The sequence below is a fragment of the Podarcis pityusensis genome (genome assembly GCF_964106645.2).
Source record: "Podarcis pityusensis genome assembly, chromosome: 7".
Taxonomy (NCBI): domain Eukaryota; kingdom Metazoa; phylum Chordata; class Lepidosauria; order Squamata; family Lacertidae; genus Podarcis; species Podarcis pityusensis.
Window position 1 is genome coordinate 67,927,443 of NC_138031.1, and position 10,839 is coordinate 67,938,281.

At 41.1% G+C, this 10,839-nt stretch overlaps 1 protein-coding gene across 1 annotated transcript in view; it reads left to right on the plus strand.

The window, feature by feature from the left end:
- BCL2 (BCL2 apoptosis regulator) overlaps positions 1-10,839 on the plus strand; it is a 108,995-nt gene that overhangs the window by 37,197 nt on the left and 60,959 nt on the right. The window lies entirely within an intron of this gene.

A 10,839-nucleotide genomic window follows, 5' to 3' on the forward strand; every position in this document is an offset into this window, starting at 1 on the left:
CCAGTAACATCTGGAAGACGCCAGGTTCTCCAGTCCTAGTTCATAGGACTGAAGCAGCCTTAGTCTGTTCATTTGAGTTGACTTCTCATGTTACTGGATGCAGCTGGTGTAACATTAAAAAAGGAACTTCAGCCAGAGATGTGCAAGCTGATTCCACATCCAGATCTTGCACACCTCTCCTCTGCATGTTCCCTTTTGGAACATTTATATGAGCCATGCAAAGCCGGAAGTGCAACTCGCTCACGCTTCCTCTCCTCCTTCCTACATCCAGGTAACAAAATTTTTTAAAACTCCCCAATGGTTATAGTAAGTTCTGCTCAGATCAGTGGGACTTAACTTCTGCAGTGTCCATCCTTTCACATTTGCTTGTATTTTCTGAATATTTCAGAAAAAGGAGTTCACAAAACTGTGTTGTTGTGTTATTGAGTCCCTAACCACTGGCTGGCCTGATTAAGCTGTATTTTCTCCTGTTATATAATAAGAAGGTTATTTTGTCAGCAGAGTTTACTTTCCAAGACTTTCCCCCCTTCTAGAACCCCAAGGCACAGTCCTACTGAATCAGTTACCATCTGCTCCAGTGTTTGCATATAGCCTGGAGTGTTTGTGATCTCAGAAATATTTCCTGTAAATGGAATCCCTCTTGCCAGGCCCGTCACACAATAGATATATAATTGGATAAATTCTAAGCTGGGAACTACAAAACAATAAGGGAAAACTACATATTGTTCTGTGCACCGTGCACAAATGTCTCCCAAATGGACTGTGTTTTGTTGTTTACATATGAAACTACTCAAGTGTATTTTTCTTTCGTTGCTTTAAGAAATAATAATAATAATAGAAATGAAATAATTTAATAACTAAACCCTGATGTAGCCCTCTCCCCTGTCCTCCTCCCCACCCCAGTTTTAACAAGCTTGCTGTGTTTTAGCAGCACAGTAAAGACACAAACATAGAATCATAGAATCATCTATGATTGGAAGGGACCCTGAGGATCATCTTAGTCCAACCCCCTGCAATGCAGGAATATGCAGCTGTCCCATACGGGGATCAAACCTGCAACCTTGGCGTTATCAGCACCACGCTGAAACCAACTGAGCTTTCCAACCTGGAACATATAGCAGAGGTGAGAGACCTGTGGCCCTCCAGATGTTGGGCTTCAGTTTCCATCAGCCCCAGTGAACAAGGGTGAGTGGGAGTCACAGTCCCAAGAGCCTCTGGAGGGCCACAGGTTGCCTATCCTGAACAGGCACTTTAGATATAGAAATAGATCCATGGAGGAACCTTGTAAATAAAACCCTCCATACCTGAGGAATGATAAAGGACAAGGTGGGTTTTGGTGGGGGAAAGCGACAGGAAGCAGGCTATGCTTGCGATAATTGTGTTATTTCAAAGCTATGATTGAACAAGCGTAAACCTTTTTAGAGTACTTGGGGTTACTGTGGAATTGCCTTTGCTGCATCTAGTATTTAGCATGTACCTTTTCCTCTTCCCAGATGACTTTGCTTAGCACACTGAGACACTCCACCCACCCTCGGCCCCGCAATTCTGGATGTACCTTATCTCACCTTTAAATGCTTTATTTTTATTTTAATAAGGCAGATGAGCTTCCATGCATTGCTTAGGCCACTGGGAGTGGAGAAGGGTCACAGCTACAATTCCCTACATTTCTTCCCATTTCTATTCTTTGCAGTTTCACACTTAACACTATGCTCTGTTACTGGAAGAAGAAAAAGGAAATCTAATTTACCTGTAATAGCCAACAGTAATTGTGTGTAACACACACACACACACACACACACACACACACACACAGATCTTATATTCATTCAGAAAACTCATATTTTTCTGAAAAATAAATTGAATTTGGGTCTGCATGCCATGTCTTATGGTAACAATAGCACCAATAAATGGGCTGGATTGCATATTGTTTCCAACCAAATTAATCAATGTCAGTTAACGTACTATTCCAGACTTATTTGTAGAAAATTTAGACAGTGCACCAGACAGCCTAAACTATTTAATCCCTTTTAAATTCCAGAATAAAAGGATTAAACAATTTATCAGTGCTGCTCATCTGCCCATCCTTCCAGCTGCTTTTGTCATCTTTATTTTTTCCTGAAACTATTAAAACCTCTTAGATTGTATTTCATGCATTACATGTAATTTGGCCACCATTTTTCAGATTAGGGTTTCCCAATCCAATTTCTCCTTGTCTCCTAAAAAATATTTCCTGCCTTCATCCAAGATCATAAAAAAGTAATTAGGGCGATAATCCACCTCAAGACAGCCCAGACTCTAAAAACAAGCGGAATTTGATGAAATAGAATCAGTGAACAGCATTCATTTTGTGAATGTGCTGCAGATGCATACAAAAAATTGAATATATCATCTTTTTCTTTTTTTTACTACCCTACAAAAAGTTGCCAGGCAGCATGGATTCATAACAAGTAATATTTAACTGAGTGTAATTTCAAAAAACCCTTCTTCTGCTGAACACAAAACCAATGGAAAGGCTTCCAATACCTCAGTTACGTAAACTAATCCCTTAGTTCAGGCTCCAATCCTATGGCTGTTAAGTTAAACCCAGTGGTGTAGCAGTTTCAGATGTTAAAAGGTTGGTCCAGTTGCTAAAGGTTGGTCCAGATGCTAGAAGGTAGCCCATTTTGATACATGCCTTGATTACAATGGGAGCTCCTTTTTCTCATTAGTGCAACAGTATACTAACACCGAGGGACGCGGGTGGCACTGTGGGTTAAACCACAGAGCCTAGGACTTGCTGATCTGAAGGTCAGCAGTTCGAATCCCTGCGACGGGGTGAGCTCCCGTTGCTCGGTCCCTGCTCCTGCCAACCTAGCAGTTCGAAAGCATGTCAAAGTGCAAGTAGATAAATAGGTACCGCTCCAGTGGGAAGGTAAACGGCGTTTCCGTGCGCTGCTCTGGTTCGCCAGAAGCGGCTTAGTCATGCTGGCCACATGACCCGGAAGCTGTACGCCGGCTCCCTCGGCCAATAAAGCGAGATGAGCGCCGCAACCCCAGAGTTGTCCGTGACTGGACTTAATGGTCAGGGGTCCCTGTACCTTTTATACTAACAACCACCATTTTCTTAAAGGTGGTGGTGGGAATCCTTAAAGTTCAAGGGAAATTAAAATAGGGATGCTGACCCTGTGGCCTTTCAGGTATTGTTGGGACTCAGTCCCAGCCAATCATTAAAGACCATCCCAGGATTCTACCCAAAGAAATATGATTCTCTCTGCGTTTGCTCTCGACCTGTACATTTCTGTTTCTAGGACTTCTCTTAAAACGTCCTCCTAGATTAGTCAAAGCATTTCTTGGCGATGAGTCTTGATTTACAGCCTTAAATTAGTTTGCTCCGAAACAAGCTGACCTTGACTCACTGTGTTATAAAATGGGTTTGCATCTGCACGCTGCACCTCCTTTTCTCATTGATGTATTTTCACTCCAATTAACATCTTACCGTGTTTTCAGACGCTGACTCATTTCAGGCTTTAGTTTGATTAATAATGTGTGTTTTGAGCGCAAACGAGCAATCAGAACTGTAGACTAGTGCTTGTCATGGGACATCCCCCCCTCTATGGCTTTCCCCCTGTTTCCCTACCATTTCCTAAATTGTACATAATTTCTTACTAAGCTGCAGTGGTAAAATATAGATTTATTAATGGTTATGGAAAGTACCCAGACATTGCACTTATTGACGTATGAGTTGCAGTAAGGTTTTCCCTACTTAATCTCCTCAAAGCTTGAGTCATGAAGCTCTGCTCTAGAGGTGGTCTGGGGAATGGCTTGCTTGGGAGTACATCCTCCATTCATTCCAATGGGACTTTGTGCTGGACTTCCAAGCAAGCCCCACTGCTGTAGCTGTGCTGAGCAGGTTGAGTTTCTTGATGGCCACATGGACCCTTCAGTCATGGTTACAGCTCATTTGGGAAAGAGCTGAATCTCCTGCTATGCTCTTCTGTTTGCTATATCCAAATGCTATCAGAGCAATGTGGGCAGAAGCTACAGAGACATGGTCCCCACATTGCTGTGGTAACATAGTACAGTGGTACCTTGGTTCCCTAATGGCTTAGTTGTTGAATAAATCGGCTCCTGAACGCTGCAAACCCGGAAGTAAGTGTTCCGGTTTGCAAATGTTTTTTGGAAGCTGAATGTCCGACACTGCTTCCACCACTTTTGCCTCTGTGCAGGAAGCTCCTGCAGCCAATCGGAAGCTGCGCCTTGGTTTCCGAACGGTTTCGGGAGTCGAATGGACTCCCGAAATGGATTACGTTCAAGAGCCAAGGTACCACTGTAATCTGTCCATATTCTTGTGGATTTCAGTAGCGCTTTGCCACTGGCTTCTCTGGGAACTGAGCTTCAGAGTTACAGAGATGCTTTAAGATAACGTTTTTATTTTCGTTTTATAATTAGCATCTGCTTTAAGCACAGACTCCACCATAAGAGGTCATAAATAATTCCAGTTCAGAGTAGTATCATCTTCACTAAAGGTTTAAGTGGTGGGTTTTTTTCGGGGTTTTTAAATCACTCAGATTAGAATTACCACTTATCTCATCCTTCTGGTTATTTTCACTGCCTTTCTGACTCAGAGATGTAAAATAAATTCCATAATGGTTTTTTGTTTTTTTTAAATGCTTTATTTCCTTTTCCCATGATAATCAGATCTCCTGACAGAAGATGGGGTCAATTTTCAAGGACAGTGAATAACCAAAGAAAAGGGAAAATGTGTACTGCAGGAAAAAGAGGAGTGTACTGAAAGAGGATAAATTCGCTTGCCAAGTCTTGAGTATCAAAGGCCCCATCCTAATTAAGAAGATCTAAACATGAGTGGAAAACATACAGCACTGATGTCATGCATGAAAATATTTATAGTTTGCACTGAAATAATTGCATTATATTGAAAAACGTTTACTGGTCAGGCCAATCCTGCAAATTAAAGAGAAAATCAGTGGTAGGGAGGAAACGGGGGGGAGCTCTGCAGTTCTTCCAGGGCATACAGTTGAAACACTTCATTGGAGCTTTCGTAAGACTGGTTCACTAGACCAGACTGAAAAAAATGACTCTTGGAGACCTCACCATTTAAACCTCACCATCACATTTAAACTGCTCATGTTAATGATTTCTCTGCCCATTTCTTTGGGAACTGGAGAAGAGGGGTTTTTGTTCTGAATCCCAGAACCTACCAGTAAATGTTAGGGAAGCCATCATCTGCAATTGCTTGCACGCTTTTGCTAGTTCCGTTCATCCATAAGGCATTGCACTCTGGATTTCTGGCAACCTTGCCATAACTCAAGAATTGTGCCCTGCATTCATGTCTCTTCACATAAGCTCCTAGGTTACTAGTATCTTCACACAGAAAATTCATTGTTCCGCCCATTGGGGTTTGGACTATATTCAGCAGTTTGGGAAAGGGTGGCCATTTGGGATGCATTTTCTTGATTCGTTTTGAAATAATATAACTTCTCTAAAACCAGCTTCCCAACCTAAACGTTAGGCATAGGAAAGTAATTGGAAATTTAATATGCTTTGACAGACATAAGCTCTGTCTGATAGAGTCAAGGGGTTTATTTAATGGTCAAATGCTACCATGCAGAATGAGTTTGAAAGTTTTTTGTTATTTCATCATCTTCTACCAACCAGGTGTAGAACTGCAAACCTATGAGACTGGGTCAAAATGAACAAATTTCACCTCTGTTTGCACTTTCATTTCTAAACCTTTAAAGCTCAAAGCATTTTGCAAAAGCCCGTTGGACTGCCAGCTTGATTGATGCACACAGATTTGATACATGAATACCGCGGTTTGGCACAAGCTCTGTGGCTTAGAATCTTGATTAAAAATATGTATTAAAAATACATCCTTTAATATCTACACCCTTTAATACAGAAATCTTCAGGTTAGTTTACAGGTTAGAATTATAAAATATAGACAACAAACAGTAGCATCAAAAATAGTGGATAAAAGAAGAATAAAATAATGCAGTGGAAATGTTGAAGGTCAAAATGCCTTCACAGCAGAGCACCACCACAAAGAAGGCCCTCTACCCTTCTCCCATCACCATCTTCCTCAGGTCATACAAGGGGACCTCCTAAGATGACTGCAGTGTACAGAGATGCTCATGTTAGAACAGGAACCCAGGCCATGTAGAGCAGGCTTCCTCAACCTCTGCCCTCCAGATGTTTTGAGACTACAGTTGCCATCATCCCTGACCACTGGTCCTGGTAGCTAGGGATCATGGGAGTTGTAGGCCAAAAACATCTGGAGGGCCGAGGTTGAGGAAGCCTGATGTAGAGCACTGAAAGCAAGCACACAAACTTGTGCCCAGAAATATACCAGGAACCTTTCATCCTTGGTGAGATATACCTGGTCTCAGTTAGCAGCCTGGCAGCCTGTATTCAGAACAAACCATTTCCCCCGAACAGTTTTTGATAATAGAACAATAATAGAAAACAGTACAAATACATGGTAAGATTGAGCTGTGAATCAAGACGTCTCTATTCATATCTCGTCTCTGCCACGAGCTCTCTAGGTGGCCTGAGACAACTCACTCTCAGCCAGCTTCAGAGATGCTCTTACGTGACGAGGTTGCTGTTATGATTCCAATTAGATGATGTATGTGAAGCAATATGAAGGTTTGGAAAGCACCGTACATTGTGTACCATCACTTAGGAATTGAGACATAATGCTGCTTGCTCCCTCCTAACTGTGGTTGACAAGTTGAGAGCATTGGGAATATGCTTCTGCTGCCCATAGCCTGCCGTCCCCTTTAGCTGTTGTCAAACAGCTCTTCAGCATCAAGGCTTCTTGTGGGTGTATGATTAACTACAAAGCTAATTTAGCCAGGATTTGAAATCAGTTAGCAGTGGGTTTCTGATCCTGGATTAGGGCTGTTGGTCTTCCTAGGCTCCTTGTAATCTTCTCACAAGCTTCTGGCTGTCCACAGGGATTCCTGGACTGGATTCCGAGCTTTTGGTCTGACCCTACAGGGCTTTCATGCTAAGAGAAAACAAACCAGAACATCAAGGTAACCGAATGAATGATGCATAGTGAATTTACACACACAAAAGTGGTTTTATAGAGATTCACAAAATTAAGAATCAATGCCACTAAGCAGTAAAAAATAAACAGTAAACACAAATTGCGTGGGAAGGGTCATAATAACAAAGTATTGCCAAAAAGTAACAAGTCATAATAAAAAGAGAGCCATTTTGATAAATTATTTGTAAAAGGTGCTCAGCTGGGCAAGATGGTATGAATTTGGGGGCTGCAAAGTCCTTCTTCCAGTTTTACACTACTGCAGGACGCATTTATTGGAAAGTAAGCCAAATTGATTTTAGTAGAGCTGAACTTTGAAACAAGTGGGCTTAAAACTTCAACATGTAGCAATCTTTTTATATTATTATTATTATTATTATTATTATTTATTATACTTCCCCGTACCTGCAAGTCTTAGGGCTTTTGTAGTTAGCTTTTACAGGACATGCCTAAAGTCATACCCTGCTAAGCCAGACCAGGGTGCACCTACTCTAGAGTTTTGTTTCAAAGCCTGCCTGTTTTGTACCCAGGATCTCAAATTTTTAGGTTGCGTCTTAGCTTTCATCGTTGATTTTAAACCTGTCCACAGGGAATCTGCCTAGTCCACCCTTCACCAATTTAGTTGCCTCCAGATGTTGGCCATCCTGATGGGGTTGATCGGAGGTGTCGTCCAAAATATGTAGAGGGCACTACGTTGGGAAATACCTGAGATACTGGACGCCAGCACACCTTGTGGCTTTAATGCAATAAATTGGTTATTTTTTGAAGAAGTAGCAAAGAAAGTGAAGCTATTTCCTGCTTTGCTGTTTTCGCATGTGCAGTCCACATGCATGAAGATCAGGTCCAAAATGTGTGCAAGTAAGCACCAAAGCTTGCAGTTTTAGCTTGAGGATCAGTGCACAATCCTGCTGTTTCATCCTGCAGCACGCCAGTGACACTTAAAGGGTAAAGGGTAAAGGTAAAGGGACCCCTGACTATTAGGTCCAGTTGCGAACGGCTCTGGGGTTGCAGCGCTCATCTCACTTTATTGGCCAAGGGATCTGGTGTACAGCTTCCGGGTCATGTGGCTTGAATGACTAAGCCACTTCTGGTGAACCAGAGCAGCGCACGGAAACGCCATTTACCTTCCCGCCAGAGCGGTACCTATTTATCTACTTGCACTTTGACGTGCTTTTGAACTGCTAGGTGGACAGGAGCTGGGACCAAATAACGGGAGCTCACCCCGTTGCGGGGATCCGAACCGCTGACCTTCTGATCGGCAAGCCCAGGCTCAGTGGTTTAACCCACAGCGCCACCTGCGTCCCTACCAGTGACACTTATTTGTATCTCAATCTGCCTGTGGGTGGGTACACTGTCTTGCCACTTGATGAAGCAGGCTGAATGGTTTACTTGCAAGTAGATCTTGTGGGTAGACATATCAACCCACACCTAAAGTGCCTATCTGTGAGAAGGCCTAGCTATGGGTAAGGATTCCTACCTGCTGTTTTACAGAGTAAACTTGCAGGGAGCAATGTTATGCATGATATATGTCCAGATCTAGACATTGTATGGAACATTGCAGGGATGTTGACTTCCTCCAGTAAGACCAGAAATGGATAAAATGGATCTAGAGGGATGTAGATCTCATCTGGCAAGACACTCTGTTGTACGGGCATACAACCCAGAATGAGGCCAGGCTGCATTAGCTGTTCCTAATAAGTTTTGGCACATATCCCGCGTACATGGGGGGAACCATTGCAGGCACGTCTTTATACAAGAATAATTCTATAGATTTTTGTTTGAATTACTTTGCATTATGCACATTCAGAATGGAAATCACTTTGTATTTTCAGGAGGAACATTTAACTGTGGGTGTGTAAATTTAATCCAATAGAGCAGGCGTGTGATTTATTTCATACAAAATGAGAACATTTTTGTGCCGGAGAACAGTAGCTCAGTGGGAATATTGTTCAACTACAAGAGAAAAAAATGCACTTATCTTCTAATAACCTGACTAGCTGACAGATTATAGTGCAGCTTTTTTGTAAGTAGACATGAAAAAGATGCCAAATTTATCTTTTCTGGCACTAACCATAGTGGAATGAAGTTGGCTTAGAGCAGTGAGAACTGAAGATCAAGTGGTAAAAAAAAAAAAGTAATTACTTACTGCTCTAATATGTAAAATTAATGCTACATGACATTTTAATTTGATTCTATTAGCCTTTCCCACTTTGTCAGCTGCAACAACCTACGGCGAATTCTGGGCTAAATAACTGGGTGCAATTGTGCAAGCTTCCTTCAGTCAATAATAATACCTACCGTTTATATAGGAAAGCCAGCTTTTATGCAGAGGTGGGGGACCATTGGGTCTGATGCAGTCATTGAACTACAGCTCCCATCTTCCCTGACCATTAACTTTGTTGACTGGGGCTGATGGGTATTAGAATCCAACAACATCTGGTGGCTCTCAGGTTCCTCTTCCCTGTTTTAATTTGTAAGCCACTTGGAATTCATGTTGTTTTTTGAAAGGTGTGTTATAAGGGGACTCCAGACATTCATAGGATGGCCTTGTGCCAGATAACCTCACCAGCATCTTGTGAGGATAAAATGGAGGCAGGGAGACTTTTTCTTTTTTTATATATTATATTTTATTGGTTTTCAAATACAAAAACAAATTTATACATTCCATACATCTTAATTACATCTTACTTCCCTTTTTGACTTCCCTCAATTTGTCTGCCATTCCTTCCCTTTGTTACCTTTTCTGCCCTTTTAACATTTCTGCCCTTTTAACCATTTCCCCTCACAGAGCTTCCTTAAAACTTACAAACGTAATTTGATTATCACTCAGTTTTTGCATATATTGGATAAACTTTTCCCAATCTTCTGTAAATCTTTGATCTCGTCGATTCCGGATCCTTCCTGTCATTCTATCCAGTTCTGCATAATTCATCATTTTAGTTCTCCATTCTTCTATCGTAGGTAATTCCTCCTGTTTCCATTTCTGGGCCATCAGTATTCTTGCTGCTGTCACTGCATATAAAAATAACTTCTTTTCTTTCTTATTTATCTCATTACCTGTAATGCCTAGTAAAAATGCTTCTGGTTCCTTAACAAATGTATATTTCAACATTTTCTTAAATTCATTATAAATCATTTCCCAAAAGCATTTTACCTTCTTACATTCCCACCACATATGAAAAAAGGTACCTTCTTTTTCTTTACATTTCCAACATTTGTTACTTGTCTTTTACATTTTTGCTAACTTCACCGGAGTTACATACCATCGGTACATCATTTTCATAACATTTTCTTTTATAACTGTACATGCAGTGAATCTTAAACCTTCTTTCCAGAGTCTTTCCCAGTCCTCCATTTGTATATTATGCCCTATATCTTTGGCCCAGTCAATCATAACTGATTTTACCTCCTCATCCTTCGTACCCCATTCCAATAATATCTTATACATTTTTGCTAAAATCTTATAGTCATTATTCAATATTTCTGTCTGAAATTTTGATTCTTTATCAGCAAAACCCCTCTGATTTAAATCTTTTCTAAATATCTCATTAATTTGAAAAAAAATGCAGCCAGTCATTCACATAATCCTTAACTTCTTCAAATGGTCTCATTTTCCATTTTCCTTCACTTTTACACATTAACTTCTCATATGTCACCCAACCCCCTGTCATATTGACTTTCTTCACACTTATCGCCTCCAACTGCGACAACCAATATGGAGTTTTTTGTTCCAACAAGTTTTTATATCTTTCCCAGACTTCAATCAAAGACCTTCTTATAATGTGATTTTC